Below are 16,757 nucleotides of genomic sequence, written 5' to 3' on the forward strand. Positions count from 1 at the left end.
CCTAACATTTTTAAATAGCGTATCATATTATATAAGATAGTTCCATTGAGTTTTATTCCTCTTCATTAAGTTGTAATCATGCTACATAATCAAATTTGCATAGCAGGGATTATTAGACCCCTTTAAAAAAAAAAAAAAGCTTATTTATTTTAAGAGAGAGAGTGAGTGGGAGAGGGGCTGAGAGAGGGGGAGAGAGAGAATTCCAAGCAGACAGAACAGAGTCAACAAAGGCTCAAGCTCACGAACTGTGAGATTATGACCTGAGCCAAAATCAAGAGTCAGACACTCAACCAACTGAGCCACTCAGGCACCTCTAGACCCCTTTTAAAGATAAGTAATCTGAGGCTTAAAGAAGTTAAATAACTAATCCAAAGACACAGGGTTATTGAATGAAAAGGCTGACTCTAGAACCAAACAGTTCTGACATTCTATTCCACTTTATATGAATTTGAGAAATAAATAGAATCTCTCACTCTGTCAACCTACCACCTCAGGCAAATCACTTCCTCTTTTATCTGTGCTTTCTGGCAGGAAAAGAAGAGAAAACACGAAGTCTCAACCAAGAGCGGTGGTAGGAGAGTTAGGATCATTGGCAGCAGTAGATGGGGAATGAGGGAGGTCCCACCTGGCCTCCACTACACACCGCTTTCCATGGACAGCACAGGAGCCAGGGACCTGGCACTAAACAGATGGCCCCCTCTCAAATGGGCAAGAAAAGCAAGTCTAATGAAGGCACTGTTTATAAAAGAACACACACACACACACACAAAAAAGATAAAGTATCCTGGGTCTAGAAACAGTGGGATTGGAAGCTGCAGAGAACTGAGCTCTGGGAAAGGAATTCAGTCTCCCCAGAGCGCTGCCAGCAGGGAGGGAGCTGGGAAATAAGCCCCCCCAGCGTCCTCTCCTCCCATGTCCTGAATTCTGGCCAGTGCCTCCAAGACAGTGAAATCAACCAGAAGCCAAAGGGCAAAGGGATAGGACAAAGCCATCCAGGGTCAACCTCCTAGGACAGAGACAGCATACAGAAGCAAGGAGAGTGCATCAGGGGCAAAGAGAGGCTATCCAGGATGGGCCTCCCTCTTTCCTCAACACAGGAGGCCAAACGGGGCCTGTTCCCGAATTAGTGACTTACAGGAATGACACCTCAGAATTCAGAGCCACTAAATGCATCTACAGCAGGGATGGGCAAACTAAAGCCTGTGGACCAAATCCAGCTCCAGTCCTGTTTTTTGGTTTTTGGTTTTTGTTTGTAAATGAAATTTTATAGAAACACAGCCAGAGTCATGTGTTTATGTATTGTCTATGGGGCTGCTTTCAAACCACACAACCAAACTGAGTCATTGTGACAGAAACTGTATGGCCTGCAAAGCTTAAAATATTGACTATCCGGCCCTTTACAGAAAAAGTCTGCTTGCTGACTTTTCTTTTTCTTCTCTACAAAAATCACATTCATTTAGCATTCATTTTACAAGTATTTATGGAATGCTTATGTTTTAGGCATTAGGGATATAGCAGTGAACAAAACAAACAAAAAACTGTCCTCGTGGCACTTGTGAGCTAGATACTAAACAAAATAAGTAGATGATACAGAATCCAAAAATTGATGAATGCTCTGAAAAAAACAAAGGTAAGTTAAGGGGACAGGACGTGCTAGGGAATGGAGCACAGGTTGCAATACAATGCATATCATACTTTAAATCACTTCATGACACCCCAACATAATGCAATGATGCAATGTTCTCCCTACATCTCAAATAAAGAGGAAAATGAGACTCACAACCTGGCCCAAGAACACACAGCCAATCAACACTGTTGTTGGGATTTGAATCCATGTCTGTCCATTCCCAGGCCCATGTTTATATGATAACCATGCCAACTCCTGAAAATGAGGGCACTGCCTCAGAAAAGGTAACTTCCAATTAAGTCTTCTCTTTTGATGCCAAGAGATAGCCATGGCTAAGTATCTTCATCTTCCTGAGGATGACTCTCCCAAGCTCATACTGAGTTACCAGCCAAGCAAGTCTTAGAACCCAGATTTTCTGAAACTAAACTCAGATATTTAATCTACAGTAACCAAACTGAATTCTTAGCAAGAAATATTTTGAGGAGTTGATTCGAATCGAGAGACATTAAGACAAATGTGAAACAGAGAAAGCAAAGGCATACTTCTGAGACCATAAACTGGGTTGCTTAGGGATACACTTGGGCAAGCACACATAGAATGACAAAGCTAGTGAACACATACTTCCCCAAGGACAGAGTGAGGAATCTAACATCATAGCTCTTAGCTTGCCAAAGTCAGACTTTCCTAAATATCTGTAATCAATTGTCCTTCCATCTTCCAAAGGCCAGGTTACAATTACTTCAACATTACCAAAGATGTAGGTCTGGGTTGTAGAGAAGAGGGATAAACGTCCAGGGATGAATAACAACAAAAAGAAATTTTTGTCTCTCAGATATCCATTCCAAGATGGTACAGCTCTTGTTCTTGGACAGTATGTCCTACGGAGCTCTAAGTAGGAAGCCTTGGGTCATAAAGAGACTGTCATTGATTCTCCCTCCAGTTAATTAAGTCCCCAGGCTAGAAGAGCTACTAAATTTCAGTGCCAAGTATTAGTGCCTCTTCCTGGTAGTAGTCATTCAACAGCCCCCAGTGAGGGTGAATCACAGGAAAAGTTAGAGAGCTGAATGTGGCCCTGGAGCCAGGCAGTTGTCATGTTCATGGACATCACCTGGCATTCACATCAGCCAAGCAGCTGGGCCCTTGGAACAAATATTACCAGCATCATCCCATCTGGTCACCATCATTCCAGTCATGGCTATTCGGCCCTTGCCCTCAAAGCCAGGCCACACCAAGTCTGAGACTGCTCTTTGAGCAGATGAAGAAAGCGAAGGTTCCAGGCATCATGTGGAATTATAAAATATATGTTTCTAAAGCCCCACCCCTCCACCCCTATCCCTGGATATTCTAATCCAAAGAGGAGAGAAAGAGATGAGAAAGAAATGAAAGGTGGAAGAACCAAATTAAAGATTCAGTGACAAAGGAAAGGATATAAATGGTCTCTGGATGACAGGATTCATAATAGGTGGGAAAAGTATGGGATCTTTACAGTATGGTATATCTTGTCTGGGCAGAGGCAGTTTCTTAAAAGGGCTGCACCTCCTTTGTACTTTTACAAAGAGATTGGCTTTTTTTAGGAAGGAAGGAAGGAAGGAAGGAAGGAAGGAAGGAAGGAAGGAAGGAAAGAAGGAAGTGGGGGAGGGAGGAAGAAAGGGAGAAAGAGAGAAAGAGAGAGAAGAAGGGAGGAAGGGAAGGGAAAAGGAAGGAAGGAGGGAGGGAGGGAGGCAGGGAGGACAAGCAAGTCAGTGGGTCTGAGTTCTTTAACAAGTGCTGAACTATTCCAAGGCATGATTTCAGGTAAGTCATAACCCCTCTTGTAATATTGGTTTCCTCATCAATAAAAGGAGCAATGGTCCCAGTCCAAAGTCTGTGAACTCATCCTAGAGGTCCTTGCAGGTAATAATAGGGTTTCACAATATCACGTATCACCAAAATTCTAGTCGAACACATACACTTTTCCACCAAATGGATACAGAAGATACCCCTTCCTTCTGGTGCAAAGCTCTGTATGGCACCCCACCTGCACCAGCTCTGTGCACCTGGCAGTTCCCTTCCCCTCATCAGACCGGTGAACTCTCTGAATGCACATCATATGAGTAATGAAAACACTCTGCCAGGTAAGTTCCCAGGAGAGGGACAGCTTGATGTTAAAGCTATTGCATCATTAGGTTGGAAGTGGTGAAGTGGCCTCAGAGACCCTCTAAGACACTTGCATTAGGTGAACCACAGGCTTCACTTCCTTCATTGGTCAAATGAGAGGCATAATGGCTTTCTAGCTCTGGATTTTAGTTTTCTATTGCTTTGTAACAAATTGGCACAAACTTAGAAGCTTAAAACAAGACCCACAGTTCTGCAGGTCATAAGACCAGGCCAGCATGGTCATGTTTCCAGCTCAGGATATCACAGGCTGATATCAAGGGATTAGCCAGAGAAAACTCTGCCATTAAAAGGGCTAATGTGATGGGGGGAGCCCCCCCCAAAAAAATAATCTCCTTAGCGTAAACTGGCTAGTTTATGTTAATTACACTTACAAAATCCCTTTACAGGGATAAAATTAGGAGTGAAGGTCATGGGGGCCACCTTAGAATTCTGGCTGTCACACTTCACTATAATTATTATTATTTCAATAATTTCTTCTCCTTCTTCCACCATTTTCTCACCTATTACATGTGAATGAGGATATCTCTCACTTCATTTGGCCTTAACATCATTGTGGGGTAATGTCAGCATGTTTCAAGCACCAGTGGAGTTAGTTGTCAAATAAGTATAAGACATCATTACTTGAAGGTAAAAGAGAGAAGAATAAATATCTCTGAATTTTATGAAAAATAGATTCCTACACTACTCAGCTCCTGAATAACAATAAGAACAGTGAGAAACCCTCTTGTTCTTAAGATTTTGGAGTTACATTTGTTCTGCAGAGCACAAATCCTACCAGGATTCCCTTAATAAAAAGGTTCCATGTCAAATTGGTTTTGAAAATACTGCATTTCATATGTTCAACCTCTGCCCATCCCACCCCCTCCACCCCCATGGTAACTTTTAAAGTACAATAATATATTAAAGCATGTGAGAAATTCTGCAGTTAATAAATACATTTGGCCACAAATCCTTCTTACGTCTTACTTTTTGTTAATCTGTTCATACCTTTAACAACTAGATCCCTAAGCCCCATGAGAGCACAGATTTTGTTTAGCTGCCTGCTGTGACCCTGAGCCTACAATAGAGCTGGGTACACACTTGTGGTTTAATAAATGGTTACTGAGAAAACTAATGAACCAGTATTCCAGTGGACGCATTTTAGGAACCGCTGATCCTAGAATCATACATATGAGCTAGTCTAGACAGCAAAGGCTGGTCTGTTTCAGAGAAGGAAGGAAACAGTGTCTCAAACTCCATTAATGCTGTTTTCACGGAAATTGGCTTCCAAACCAGCAAATCAAGCAATGCAATTACTCACAAAACCAAGGGCACATGTGAATAAGTACAGCTCTCTGTGGGTACTCAAAATTTGGTGGGCCATGCAGCCCTCACACAATCAGGTTATAGGAAGGTTTTCTTTGACTTTATGTGCATAAGAACCACATGGGGCTCTCATTAAAATGCAGATTGTGATTCAGTAGGTCTGGGTGGGGACTGAGAATTGGCCTGTGTAACAAGTCTCAGGTGATAGGATGCTATTGATCCAGGGACCCCACTGAAGTAGCAAGTGGTAGAGGACTGCTGGCCTTGGGAGTTGCCTCATGTGCCCGTCCTAAACTATGTAAGGAAATTCTTTGCTTCATCACAGTGACAGCTTCAGTCTTCTGTTTCTTAGAAGGTTATTGGTCCCACAGGAGACCTGCCAAGAACCCACCACCATCGGGGAAGCAAATTCAACCTTGCGCTTAGCAGAGTAACATTTATCCATGTAGTATAGTTATGGTTTTTTAGTGGCTGCATGCTATTCTATTGTGTAAAATCACGGTAGTCTGTGCAATAGAACACTACTTGGTAATCAAAAAGAATGAAGTCTTCCATTTGCAACAACGTGGATGGAACTAGAGTATATTATGCTAAGAGAAAAGAGTCAGAGAAAGAAAAGACAAGTATCCTATGATTTCACTCCTGTGTGGAATTTAAGAAACACAACACATGAACATAGGTGAAGGGAAGGAAAAATTAAAAAAACAGAGAGGGAGACAAACCGTAAGAGACTTTTAAATACAGACAACAAAATGAGGGTTGCTGGAGGGGAGGTGGGGAGGATGGGCTAAATGGGTGATGGACATTAAGGAGGACACTTGTTGAGATGAGCACTGGGTGTTCTATGTAAGTGATGAATCACTGGGTTCTACTCCTGAAACCAATACTACACTGTATGTTAACTAACTTGAACTTAAATAAACATTTTAAAAATTACATATATACATATATAGCTGACTTGAACATCGAAGAGTTATTATAAAGATTTTAGTTGTGTACAAAGTTGGAAAAAATTAATATTAAAAGCATATAGCTGAATATTCAATAAATTAGACCTTGAAAAAAATTCACAGTAGTTTATTAAATAAAATCCTCCTGTGACATTTAGATTGTTCAGTTTTCAATTATTACATGCAAAAGTGAGATAGGAAAAAAAAAACAAAAAAACCCTTACAGCTTAAACTTTCTTCAAGTACTTAATTTTTCCTTAGGATAAAATCCTGGAACTGAAAACACTTCATTTAAAGTTATGCCTTTGGTGTTTGTAGTTTGGGTTTGGGTTTGGGTTTTTACTTCTATTTGCTCTCTTCATTTCCTGGCTCCAAATGTCACAATTGTTATGAGTGTGTGTGTGTGTGTGTGTGTGTGTGTGTGTGTGTGTATAGAAGAAAGACAGGAAGAACGAGAGAGAGAAAAAAAGAGGAACACTCAAAGAAGTCAAGACAAAAATTATTATTTCTCATAAGCATTAACCCAACTCCCATATTATTCCAGCTCTTCTTTACCAAAAACAAAAAGTTTACTATTGTTTCTCACTGTTCAGCCCTCGACCTCTAGAATATTCTCTAAACATAATCACCAACCAGAGAGCAGCCAAAATATTGGCATTCAATAAAGAACATTTATATTCTCATCATTTATTCTCCAGAAGCCTAAAATGTGGCCATTAGTAGAAACAGATGGGAATCATTCTCCTCACCAACGCATTATACAAGAGCAGGAGGGGAGGAGGGCCTTATACAATCTATAAAGATGCAAATAAACCAGCATGTAAATTTTTGCTGGAAAGAACCCCAGTCAAAAATTTCAGACACAGGGCGCCTGGGTGGCGCAGTCGGTTAAGCGTCCGACTTCAGCCAGGTCACGATCTCGCAGTCCGTGAGTTCGAGCCCCGCGTCAGGCTCTGGGCTGACGGCTCGGAGCCTGGAGCCTGTTTCCGATTCTGTGTCTCCCTCTCTCTCTGCCCCTCCCCCGTTCATGCTCTGTCTCTCTCTGTCCCAAAAATAAATAAAAAACGTTGAAAAAAAAATTTTTTTTAATTTCAGACACATTTTTTTTTGTGATGTAAACTAAAGCATTTCTTAAAATATTTCCTTAAAAAAATCAAATCTCATCTGGATTTAAGTTTTTAATCCCCATTTTACCCAAATACCACCACAACAGGGATTCTCAACTCCATCTAAGAGTTCACATGCACAAGTATTGAAAGTTCTGTAAATCAGCCATGAAAATTCATGCCACCACATACAGCCACCAAGAAGCAAGAGAAACTATTCGAGCTAAAACACTTTTTTAAGAGTTCTAGAAAAAAAAAAACTGTGTAAATAATACAGTAATAATATCTTTCTACATTTTATGGGAGCATACATTACTTACAATCCATCCATTTAGAGTGTACAGTTCAAAAAGTTCCTTCGGAGGAGGGGCCAAGATGTTGAAACAGCATGGAAGCTTTTTTTGCCCTCTCTCCTCCCTGTAATGCAGAGATCAACACCAAACCATCTTGCACACCTAGACAACTGATTTGAGGATTAACACAACAATCTGCACAACTTGAACCACAGAACTCGGCAGGTACACAACAGGGAGAAGTGACCTAGGGGAGGAAAAAGCCACGGAGGGCAGGAAGCTGTTTTTGCTTGCAGAGAGAGGATGGGGGGGGGGGGGGAAGTACAGGAAAAGCACCCCTGCCAAAAGCAGCTGGAGAGAAAGAAGGAGAGTGGAAACAGCCACAAGGGACTGAACAAAAAAAGGGAGAAAGGAGAAAGAGTGCTTAAATTCCATTAAGATGCTTAAATTCCATTAACATGGGAGTACAACCCATACCTGGCAGAGCTCTGGTAGGAAGGGCGAATCCCCAGGAGCAGACAGCAAGGTCCAAGGGGTTCTCTGGTCACAAGGGGAGAAGCGGCTCCCCTGCTGGGAGGACATCTGATAGAGACTGTGCATTTTCCCCACAGTCAAAGGTCTCTGGGATCCCAGAGAAGAGCCACATTCACTGGTGCTGGAACAGGTGTTAAGGATGAAGCCTTGTGCCAGATGCGTGTTGCGATTTACCATAATAACTGAAACGCTGCTGCTACACCATCACGGGAAGTTTTTCTGGGGTGGGCTGGCACCCGGCCGCAGTCTCTGGGAATTGGCAACAGCACGGTCACACCACCATTCCAGGGGTCCCGATGCACCTGGCCAGTGCTCAGCTACACCCTCCCCACAAAGGATCGGAGCGGGTCACAGCCATAGGGCTTTGTGAAAGGTTTGGAAACACAGCCCCATCGGAGATAAAACTCGGGAGGGAGGTGCCGCCTGGCAGGCTGACAGCTTGGTCACAGTGTAGAAGCAGGGAATGGACAAAAGCTGGGGACAAAGAAGGGGTGCTTGACTGCCGGTTGGCAAAAGCAGGGGTCTGAGGCTAGCCACTGGGTAGCTGGGGGACGCCATTTTCACACGCTCTCGCGCATGCGCATACATGCCTACACGCGCCACAATGATAGACCCCAGTAAATTAAGCAACGCCATCTGGTGGAGAACTGAACCATTACACCAAGCCCTGCCCAACTGGGCCAACCTTGCTCTTGAGGAACCCAAGTCTCTGCCTGCCTAGTTTACGGACTATAAAGTGGTTCATAGTTTGACTTAAGGGAAACTGGATGTAATTGCAATCATATTTCATTCTGTTCACTGGACCATCTATTCAATTTTTTTTTCTTTTCTTATCCTTGAATACAGAAAGAGAAAAATTTTATTTTTATTTTCCGTTTTTATAAAAAAGATTTTTAATTTTTTTCTACTATATCTTTACTCTTTGTAATTTTTTTAAATTATATTTTATCATTTCAATTTATTCTATTTTATTGTATTTATTTTTTTAATTTTCAAATGTTTTTCTTTTTGTTTTTCCCTTTTTTTTCGTTTCTATTCTTTCCCTTTTTTCTCTACTCTAGCAAGCTTCTTTCAACAACCAGACCAAAACACATCTTGGACCTAGCATTCTTTATTTGATTTTTTTGTGTTGTTTTTAATTTTTTAATTTAATTTTTATTTTATTAATTCCTTTCCTTCCTTCAAAAGGATGAAATGAAGGAATTCACCCCAAAAGAAAGAGCAGGAAGAAACAACAGCCAGGGACTTAACCAACACAGATATAAGCAAGATGTCTGAACCAGAATTTAGAATCACAATAATAAGAATACTAGCTGGAGTTGAAAATAGATTAGAATCCCTTTCTGTGGAGATAAAAGAAGTAAAAGCTAGTCAGGATGAAATAAAAAATGTTATAACTGAGATTCAATATCAAATGGATGCCATGGCAGCAAGGTTGGATGAACAAAAGAGCAGTGAATCAACAATATAGAGGACAAACTTATGGAGAATAATGAGACAGAAAAAAAGAGGGAGACTAGGGCAAAAGAGCACAATATAAGAATTAAAGAACTCAGTGACTCATTAAAAAGGAACAACATCAGAATCACAGGGGTCCCAGGAGACAAACAGAGAGAAAAAGGGGTAGAAGGTTTATGAGAGCAAATCATAGCAGAAAACTTTGCTAACCTGGGGAAAGACACAGACATCAAAATCCAGGAAGCACATAGGACTCCCATTAGATTCAACAAAAACCAACCATCAACAAGGCATATCATAGTCAAATTCACAAAATACTCAGGCAAGGAGAGAATCATGAAAGCAACAAGGGGGAAAAAAAAGTCCTTAACCTACAAGGCAAGACAGATGAGGTTTGCAGCAGACCTATCCACAGAAACTTGGCAGGCCAGAAAAGAGTAGCAGGATATAGTCAACATGCTGAATCACAAAAAATATGCAGCCAAGAATGCTTTACCCAGCAAGGCTGTCATTCAAAACAGAAGGAGAGATAAAAAGTTTCCCAGACAAACAAAAACTAAAGGAGTTCATGACCACTAAACCAGCCCTGCAAGAAATTTTAAGGGTGACTCTCTGAGGGTAGAAAATATGAAACAAAACAAAAAAGACCAAAAGCAACAAAGACTAGAAAGGACCAGAAACACCACTGGAAACTCCAACTCTACAGGTAACATAATGGCACTAAATTCATATTTTTCAGTACTCACTCTAAATGTCAATGGACTAAAAGCTCCAATCAAAAGACATAGGATAACAGAATGGATAAGGAAACAAGATCCATCTATATGCTGTTTACAAAAGACCCATTTTAGACCTAGAGACACCTTCAGATTTAAAGTAAGGATATGGAGAACATCTATCATACTAATGGTCACCAAAAGAAAGCCAGAATAGCCATAGTTATATCAGATAACTAGATTTAAAAGAAAAAGACTGTAACAAGAGATGAAGGGCATTATATCGTAATATCATATCGTTACAATCTAATAATCGTAAACATTTATGCTCCAAACATGATAGCACCCAAATATATAAATCAATTAATCACAAACATACAGAAACTCACTGAAAATAATACCATAATGGTAGGGGACTTTAATACCCCACTTAACAACAATGGACAGACCATCTAATCAGAAAATCAACAAGGAAACAATGGCTTTGAATAACACACTTAACAGATATATTCAGAACATTTCATCTAAAATCAGCAGAATATGCATTATTTTAGAGTACACATGGAACATTCTCCAGAATGCACCACATACTGGGTGACAAATCAGTCCTCAACAAGTACAAAAAGATCAAGTTTATACCATGCATATTTTCAGACCACAACACTATGAAACTTGAAATCAACCACAAGAAAAAATTTGGAAAGATAACAAGTAAATGGAGACTAAAGAACATCCTACTAAGGAATGAATGGGCTAACCAAGAAGTTAAAGAGGAAATTAAAAAGTACATGGAACCCAATGAAAATGGTAACACCACAGCCCAAAACCTCTGGGATGCAGCAAAGGTCATCATAAGAGGGAAGTATATAGCAATCCAGACCTTCCTAAAGAAGGGAGAAAGGTTTCAGATACACAACCTAATCTTACACTTCAAATACCTGGAAAAAGAATAGCAAATAAAATCCAAACCAGCAGAAGATGGGAAATAATAAAGATTAGAGCAGAAATCAATGCTATCGAAACAAAAAATCAAAAACAGTAGAACAGATCAATGACACAGATCAATGGTTCTTTGAAAGAATTAACAAAATTGACAAACCCCTAGCCAGTTTGATCAAAAAGAAAAAGGAAAGGACCCAAATACATAAAATCAAGAATGAAAGAGGAGAGATCACAACCAACACTACAGAAAAACAAACAATAAGAGAATATACGAATTATAAATTGGGCAACCTGGAAGAAATGGACAAATTCCTAGAAACCTATACACTACCAAAACTGAAACAGGAAGAAATAGAAAATTTGAACAGACCCATAAACAGTAAAGAAATTGAATTAGTAATCAAAAACCTCCCCCCAAAAAAACAAGAGTCCAGGGCTGGATGGCTTTCCAGGGGAATTCTACCTAACATTTAAAGAAGACTTAACACCTATTATTTTAAAGCTGTTCCAAAAAACAGAAATGGAAGAAAAACTTCCAAACTCATTCGATGAAGCCAGCATTACCTTGATTCTAAAACCAGACAAAGACCCCACTAAAAAGGAGAGCTACAGACCAATTTCCCTGATGAACATGGATGCAAAAATCCTCAACGAGACACTAGCCAACCAGAGCCAACAATACATTAAAAGAATGATTCACCACAGCCAAAGTGGGACTTATACCTGGGATGCAGGGCCGGTTCAATATCCACAAAACAATCAATGTGATACACTATATCAATAAAAGAAAGGAAAAGAACCACATGATCCTCTCAATAGATGCAGAGAAAGCATTTGACAAAGTACAGAATCCTTTTTTGATAAAAACCCTCAAGAGAGCAGGGATATAACAACCACCCCTCAAGATCATAAAAGCTATATACGAAATACCCACCACTAATATGATCCTCAATGGAGAAAAACTGAGAGCTTTCCCCCTAAGTTCAGGAACACGACAGGGATGTCCGCTGTTATTCAACATAGTATTAGAAGTCCCAGCCTCAGCAATCAAACAACACAAAGGCATCCAAATCAGCCAGAAGGAAGTCACACTTTCACTCTTCGCAGACAACATGATACTCTAGATGGAAAATCCAAATGAGTCCACCAAAAAACTGCTAGAACTGATCTATGAATTCAGCAAAGCTGCAGGATATAAAATCAGTGCACAGAAATTGGTTGCATTCTTATACACTAATAATGAAGCAACAGAAAGAGACATCAAGGAATCAATCCCATTTAAATTACACCAAAAACCATAAAACACCTAGGAATAAACCTAACCAAAGAGGTGAAAAAAATCTATGCACTGAAAACTAGAGAAAGCTTATGAAAGAAATTGAAGAAGACACAAAGAAATGGAAAAATATTCCATACTCATAGATTCAAAGAATATTGTTAAAATGTCAATACTACCCAAAGTAATCTATATATTCAATACAATCCCTATCACTGCAGTGATACTGCAGGGGAAACAGTATGGAAATTCCTCAAAAAATTAAAAATAGAACTACCCTACCTCTCAGCAATAGCACTACTAGGTATTTATCCAAGGGATACAGGTGTGCTATTTCAAAAAGGCACATGCACCCCAATATTTATAGCAGTGCTATCAACAGTAGCCAAAGTATGAAAAGAGCCCAAATGTCCACCAATGGGTGAATGGATAAAGAAGATGTGATAGATAGATAGATAGATAGATAGATAGATAGATAGATAGATAGATAGATAGATAGATATACACAATGGAGTATTACTCCGCAATCACAAAGAATGAAATCTTGCCATTTGCAACTATGTGGATGGAGCTAGAGGGTATTATGCTAAGTGAAATTAGTCAGTCAGAGAAAGACGATTATCACATGACTTCACTCATATTAGGAATTTAAGGTACCAAACAGATGAACCTAAGGGAAGCAAAAATATAAAAATATGGAGAGGGACAAAACATAAGGGACTCTTAAATACAGAGGTGGAGGGGTTGTGGGTAGGTGGGGTGGGCTAAATGGGTAAGGGACATTAAGGAAGACACTGGGGATGAGCACTGGGTGTTACACATAGGGGATGCATAACTGGAATCTACTCCTGAAATAATTATTGTACTGTATGCTAATTAATTTGGATGTAAATTTAAAAACAAATAAATTTAAACGAAAAAGTTCCCTTGTACCTATTTGCAGTCAATCCCCGGCACTGGAGTACTAGCCAACCATAAGTCTACTTTCTGCAACCACAGTTTTACCGTTTCTAGAATCTCATGCAAATAGAATTATACACGATGGAGTCTTTGGTTGCTGACATCTTTCATTTGCATGCTTTTGAGATTCACCCATGTTGTTATCTGGATCAGTAGTTCTTTCCTTTTTATTGCTGAGTAGCAGTCCATTGCATGGATATTCCATATCTTGTTTCTCCATGCACCAGTTGGTTGACATTGGATTATTTCCACTTTTAGGCTATTATGAATAATGCCTCCATATGTGGTCATGTGCTTTTGTTTCTTGAATTGACAGCAAGCAGCAGAATTGCTGGGTCATATGGTAAGTGTATGCTCAACTTGATTTTTTAAAAAAGCAACTGTCAAACTTGTTTTGAAGAAAACATGAGAATTTCTTTTCTAGTAACAACATGAGAATTTCAGTTGATCCACATTATTTTCAACACTTTATTACTGTCAATCTTTTCAGCTACTCTTGGGAATAATAAGTGGTATCTCATAGTGGTCTTACGTGCATTTCCCTAATAACTAATGATGTTGAACATCTTTTCATTTGCTTCCTAGTACTTTCTGTATATATGTTCTTCTGTGAAACGTCTAAATCTTTTGCCCAGTTTTAAAACTCTTTTATCCAGGTGTTAAGAGTTCTTTGTGCTTTTGTATGTAAGTCCCTTACCAAATACATATTTTGCAAATATTTTTCCCAAGCTGTGGCTTTTCATTCATCTTCTTGTCTTTCTGTGAGCGAAAGTTTTTAATTTTGATGAAATCCAATTTATAGTTTCTTACTTTTATCGTTTATGCTTTTTTATGTGTCCTAATATTTGCCTAATCCAAGTTGTGATTTTTGTGTTTGCTCATAAAAATTTTGATTTTAATACCTAATTCATTTTTAGTTAATTTCTGTGTATGGCATGAAGTAAGGGTCAAAGTTCATTTTTTTCCATATAAATAACCAGTGGTTCCAGCACCACATATTGAAAAGATTATCCTTTCACCATTGAACTCCTTGACACCTTTATTGAAAATCAATTGACCACATAAGAGCGACCTGTTCCAGGACTCTCAATTCTGTGCCAAGATCTACAAGTTTATCCTTATGCCAAAACCATACTGACTTGGATCACTGCAACTTTACAGGAATTTTTTTAAGTAAACTCTATGCCCAAAGTCAGGCTCAAATTCATGACCCCAAGATCAAGAGTTGTGTGGTCTACTGACTGAGCCAGCCAGGCACCCCTTAGAGTAATTCTTGAAATTAGAAAATGTAAGTTCTTCAATTCATTTCTAATTGTTTGATTTTTCTGGGTCCTCCTTTGTATTTCCATGTAAATTTTAGAATAAGCTTGTCTATATGTAAAAAAAAAAAAAAAAAAAAAAAAAAAAGCTTACTGGGATTTTGAATGAGATTATGCTGAAACTAAAAGTCAATTTTGAGAGAAGAGTCATCTTAGCAATACTGACTATTCCAAAAAATGAACCTGGTGTAGCTCTCCATTCATTTAGGTATTGTCTCTGCAAGGTTTTATATATTTTTGTGTAGAAGTCTTGCAAATCTTTTGTTAAACTTATTTCTGAGGATTCTGTGCTACTATTGTGAATGGTATTTCTATAATTTTATTGCTGGTTTGTTATTTGCCAATATCTAGAAATACAGCTAATTTTGGTTTATGGATCTCACATCATCCAATCTTGCTCAATTAGCTTATTAGTTTTAGCAACTTTTCTTTTTTTCTGGAGATGTCTGAGAACATTTTACATACATGCTAATACTGCTTACAAATAAAGTTTTATTTCTGCTTTTCAAATCTATATGTGCTTTGTTTCTTCTTGCCTTACTACTCTGGCTAGATCTCCGTTTCAGTGTTGAGTAATAGTCATGAGCGCAGGGTCCTCTTACTCCTGATCTTTGGTGGAACATATTCACCCTTAAGTGTGATTTTAGCTGCAGGTTCTTCATAGATTCCCTTTCTCCAATTGAGGAGGCTCCCTTCTATCTCCAGTTTGCTGAGAGTTCTTATTCATAAGTACGTGTCAACTTTGCTCAAAAGGCATTTTCTGCATCTATTTAGATGACCAAATGGGTTTTATCTTTTATTAACTTGGCACATACATTGATATAATAATGTTAAACCAACTATGAATTCTTAGGATAAACCCCACTTGTCATGACGTACTACAATTTTTACATATTGCTGGATTTAGTTTATGAATACTTCAAGGTTTTTAAATCTACGTTTATGAGGAATACCAGTCTGTGGTTTTCTATTCTTGTGTTGTCTCATCTAAGTTTGTTATCAAGGTAATACTGGCCCCATAAAATGAGTTGAGTAGTGGTCCTTCCTCCTCAATCTTCTGAAAGGGTTTGTATAGGATTGGTATTATTTATTCATTAAACATTTAATGAAATTCACCAATAAAACTGTCTGGGCTTAGAGGTTTTATGGTTTATAATTAAGAATTCAATGTATTCAACCGATATGGGAAAATTCAGTTTATTTCTTCATGAGTGAACTTTGATAACTTGTGTCTTCAAAGAAATGTATCCATTTTATCTAAGTTGTTGAGTTTGTTGCCACAAAACTTTTCATATTGTTACTTCAATATCTTTTCAATGTTTGCAAAATCTATAGTGATGTCCCTGTTTCATTTCTTTTATTTTAAATATCTTTTAATGTTTATTTATTTTTGAGAGAGAGACAGAGTGTGAGTGGGCAAGGGGTAAAGAGAGAGGAAGACACAGAATCTGAAGCAGGCTCCAGGCTCTGAGCTGTCAGCACAGAGCCCGATGTGGGGCTCGAACTCATGAACCGTGAGATCATGACCTGAACTGACTAAGCCACCCAGGCGCCTCAAATTTCTTTTTTTTTTTTTTAATGTTTATTTATTTCTGAGAAAGAGCATGAGCAGGGGAGAGGCAGAAAGAGAGAGGGACAGAGGATCCAAAGCCACTCCCCACTGACAGCAGCAAGCCTGACGCAGGGCTCGAACTCACAATGAGATCATGACCTGAGCTGAAGTCAGAACTCAACTGGCTAAGCCACCCAGACACTCCTCTGTTTCATTTCTGATACTGGTAATCTGACTCTCTTGCTCTCTCTCTTTCAATATCTCTCTTTCTGTCTCTGAAGTTTTATTGACTTTACTCACCTTTTCACAGAACAAGTTTTTTGATTTCAATGATTTTCACTATTATTTGACTGTTTTATATTTCATTGATTTCTTATCTGATCTTTTTTCTTCCTTCTACTTTTCTCTGGGTTTAATTTGGCCTTTATTCCTTAAGGTGGAAGCTTAGCCCACTAATTTTGGACCTTTCTGCTTTTCTAATGGAAGCACATAAGGATATTAACTTTTCTTTAATCATGCCTTAGCTGCATTTTACAGATTTTGATACATTGCATTTTTATTT

This window comes from Neofelis nebulosa, chromosome 9 (assembly GCF_028018385.1).
Source record: "Neofelis nebulosa isolate mNeoNeb1 chromosome 9, mNeoNeb1.pri, whole genome shotgun sequence".
In the NCBI taxonomy this organism is placed as follows: Eukaryota; Metazoa; Chordata; class Mammalia; order Carnivora; family Felidae; genus Neofelis; species Neofelis nebulosa.